Raw genomic sequence first — 4,686 nt, 5'->3', positions numbered from 1 at the left:
CCAAGCTGAAAGGTAAGTAGTGTTCACGACTGTTACAGTGTGTATTTAAAGGAAACTTACAACACCCTCATTGGCATTGTAGCGAGAAGGAAGTGCTTCTCAGGCTTCGGTAAGTCCCTCGTAGCACAGAAGTAGCGCCCAGTCTCTAGGTTCCATGTAGGTGGTGATCCTGCTGAATTGGAGTGTTGGGGATGCCAGTTGTTAGTTGTCAACATTTGTACTATACTTCTTTTAATACAGAAATTGCTATGTCACACACGTCACAGAATCAGCATTTGCAATATGGCGGCTCTGGACTACGCCATTATATTCGACCCTATACACAAATTAATCCCGTTTTCTGACTTTACGTAATGATAGACCCTGCCCACGACACGTTGTAGGGAAGCAGCCTACTCACGCTGTAGTAAATTCACATCAGTTTCCATTGTGTGCCAGCCAGTCTGCTGTAACTAGCTCTGACGTCATAAATGTTGCGCAATACCTTAAAAATCAAGCAAATGACCTAAAACTTTTCTAGCATGTCAGGAATAATACTAAGTTAATGTGTGTTGAATATCAGTTCGATAACTTAAGTCATTTTCGAAATTTGGACGTTTTTCTAAAAGAATCATTGGCGCAACAGAAAAGAGCTACAGACTTCAAAATTTATATTTAGATTCATCTTTCAGAATGATTTAATAAAAACAGTACTTTAGATTTCACAAATTAAGATTTTAGTGGAAATTCATGATTCTATGGTTTTCGTCTCAAAACTGAAGGAAGCAAGATAGATTAAGTAGGCTAATAAATAAGGCTAGGATGTTTAGATTTAAATAGGTTGGAGGTCCTCTATGACTGTGAAGATGTGAAAAGTTTCTTTTGAATACCTATAAAATTATAGCGATAGCGGATCTCGAAAGGGCCAGTTCAGAGCTTATCTACTGCGTGCAGTGTAATTAAATTAATTCTCTCGCCCAAAATATTTAACTTAGCCACGTCAAAATTTTATTATCAATACTTACCTGCGTGCTGAATGCACATTTAAATTATGAGCTTCATCGGCCATCAGCAAAAGAAGCTATAATTTATTATGTAACTTGAAGTGGTGTGTTACTAGCCCAGCGGCTAGTCGGGAGAGCCGATTTGATCAGGCGTTCCCTTAGCCGTCCGCACCCCGGCTTTATATATAAGAACTCTGCGCAAGGAAGCAAGGCCCCAGTTCTCTCCAGACGCTGAATGACACGCCATCTGTGTCGGGAGTCGCGTCGCATCGGTATCACTGCTACAAAAGCCTCGGGTGCCGTATTAAGTTACTAGAGATACGCGGAACCATGAAATCATTTCAAGTGAAGTGTTAGTTCTGGGATGATTTTCATTAACTAGCTTCAGTTTGCGTATTGTCGTATTTTCAAGTGCCGTCGCGGGACAGACATTCTACCAAATATTTAGCGTGGCGTTTGATGAAATATTTTCATCAAATTATGGCGAGCATTCTTTTAACATTTAATTCGGACATTTATAGTTGCATCAGCGCATTAGACTCTGAACTGCTCTGTTAGTTAGGTTGTAGGGATACTTGTGTTTTTTATCAGTGAATTTCAGAATATACTCAACTATTTTGGAAAACCGTTTTTGATTAGAAATCCCGGACAATCTCCTAATTCCTCAGAGCTATAAGCTGCAGCTATAATGGTATTCTCAGATGAAGTGGGCACTAGGAACTCTTATTACAGGCTTCACGTTTGGTTAAATCACTTTCTGGTTGCTAAAGTGTAATTAGAGAGCCAGTGTTGAGAACGGCGAAAGACAGCATTAACAACATTCTAAAAGCCTGAAACTGATTCAACATGCAAGCATTTATACAGCAATTCATTATTTTTACAAGTTAATCGCCGCCCCACAACGTGGCCTTCATATAACTAATAAATTCACTTTATATCTTGCTTAACGTTTGAAATATGCACTCGCGATCGTTCTTTTAGAGCCGCCCCGGTTACTCGACCGTGCGTTTTGCGTGGCTCCTCGCGACTAACTCGCCCTGTCTTCCCGAAGGAGAAGAGAGGCCACCCCATCTTTCTCCCTCAGCCAATAAGGACACTTCTCTCATATACAGGGTGGTCAGAAAATGTGTGAAATGCTTGTAGGGATGTTACAGGGCTGGTTGTACTGAGGCATAAATGTTAAGAAAAAAATTCGATACGTTGCGCCGTTTCCGAGTTATTTAGCATTTAAGTTAGCCAATCAGATCGCCGCGCGCGTAAATTCAAGTTTCAGCTAACGAGACAAAGCACTCGTTGGGAAACACCGCCCCTGGCAGGCCGCTTGAATACGAGCGCGCGACGCCCCGTTTGGCTACATTCTATGCTAAATAACTCGGAAACTGAGCAACGTATCGAATTTCTTTTATGTCTCAGTACAACTTGCCCTGTAACATCCTTCACACATTTTCTGACCACCATATACACTCCTGGAAATGGAAAAAAGAACACATTGACACCGGTGTGTCAGACCCACCATACTTGCTCCGGACACTGCGAGAGGGCTGTACAAGCAATGATCACACGCACGGCACAGCGGACACACCAGGAACCGCGGTGTTGGCCGTCGAATGGCGCTAGCTGCGCAGCATTTGTGCACCGCCGCCGTCAGTGTCAGCCAGTTTGCCATGGCATACGGAGCTCCATCGCAGTCTTTAACACTGGTAGCATGCCGCGACAGCGTGGACGTGAACCGTATTTGCAGTTGACGGACTTTCAGCGAGGGCGTATAGTGGGCATGCGGGAGGCCGGGTGGACGTACCGCCGAATTGCTCAACACGTGGGGCGTGAGGTCTCCACAGTACATCGATGTTGTCGCCAGTGGTCGGCGGAAGGTGCACGTGCCCGTTGACCTAGGACCGGACCGCAGCGACGCACGGATGCACGCCAAGACCGTAGGATCCTACGCAGTGCCGTAGGGGGCCGCACCGCCACTTCCCAGCAAATTAGGGACACTGTTGCTCCTGGGGTATCGGCGAGGACCATTCGCAACCGTCTCCATGAAGCTGGGCTACGGTCCCGCACACCGTTAGGCGGTCTTCCGCTCACGCCCCAACATCGTGCAGCCCGCCTACAGTGGTGTCGCGACAGGCGTGAATGGAGGGACGAATGGAGACGTGTCGTCTTCAGCGATGAGAGTCGCTTCTGCCTTGGTGCCAATGATGGTCGTATGCGTGTTTGGCGCCGTGCAGGTGAGCGCCACAATCAGGACTGCATACGACCGAGGCACACAGGGCCAACACCCGGCATCATGGTGTGGGGAGCGATCTCCTACACTGGCCGATCACCACTGGTGATCGTCGAGGGGACACTGAATAGTGCACGGTACATCCAAACCGTCATCGAACCCATCGTTCTACCATTCGTAGACCGGCAAGGGAACTTGCTGTTCCAACAGGACAATGCACGTCCGCATGTATCCCGTGCCACCCAACGTGCTCTAGAAGGTGTAAGTCAACTACCCTGGCCAGCAAGATCTCCGGATCTGTCCCCCATTGAGCATGTTTGGGACTGGATGAAGCGTCGTCTCACGCGGTCTGCACGTCCAACACGAACGCTGGTCCAACTGAGGCGCCAGGTGGAAATGGCATGGCAAGCCGTTCCACAGGACTACATCCAGCATCTCTACGATCGTCTCCATGGGAGAATAGCAGCCTGCATTGCTGCGAAAGGTGGATATACACTGTACTAGTGCCGACATTGTGCATGCTCTGTTGCCTGTGTCTATGTGCGTGTGGTTCTGTCAGTGTGATCATGTGATGTATCTGACCCCAGGAATGTGTCAATAAAGTTTCCCCTTCCTGGGACAATGAATTCACGGTGTTCTTATTTCAATTTCCAGGAGGGCATATATCCAAACTTTCAGCCAATGGGCGTCCAGATCGCTGTTGCTAGGCGGATCTGACGTCACGTTTGTGGGCATTGTGACGGAAGTTTGTCTCGGAACACTGCCTTAGATCGTAAGATTCTACTCCCGAATAGTCGAATCTTGTCCCTACTAAGGTTGCACAACATTGCCTCCTATGATTTCATCACTAATGCTCTTTGCTGACGCTTAATTGTCAAATGTACAGTAACCTAGCTGCTACTGCGCATTCCCGATCGCATAAATTTGCCTAATACTTGGCTTAAACACGTGAAGGGAATGCATGTATGCATTACAAACTGATTTGCATCCTCGTAGAAGCGCTACTCTTATGCGACTGTCACGAAATTTGAATAGACATCATATTTCAAATGTCGGAACACGAGTAATAACTTTCGTTTACGTCGCACAACCCCCTTTTAGTGTTGTGTTTTTTTCCGTCAGTCTATTACTTTTTTATTATAATATTAAATAAAACAACTCCAGGCTGCAGGTACCGTTTTACAAGTTTCATTTCTTGCCCTATTTCAAGACTTCACTTGAGACGTACCTTAGTACACATCTAATCGACGTTAAGTGTTGATTTCCGAGATCGCACCAGGCTGTCAACCAAATGACAGGTGAACGCACCAAGTGTCCGTATCACCATGCAAGGAGACACTACACCGGTGGGAAGCAGATCAAGGTACACCTGAAGATGAGACGTGAAGCTTCGAAATAGATCGTGGAATAAAACTTGTAAAACCTTAACTCCAGCCTGTGGCTGCTTTATTTATTACTATCATAATTACTGTGAATTGT

This window comes from Schistocerca piceifrons, chromosome 2 (assembly GCF_021461385.2).
Source record: "Schistocerca piceifrons isolate TAMUIC-IGC-003096 chromosome 2, iqSchPice1.1, whole genome shotgun sequence".
Taxonomy (NCBI): Eukaryota; Metazoa; Arthropoda; class Insecta; order Orthoptera; family Acrididae; genus Schistocerca; species Schistocerca piceifrons.
This window is presented reverse-complemented; position numbering follows the sequence as displayed.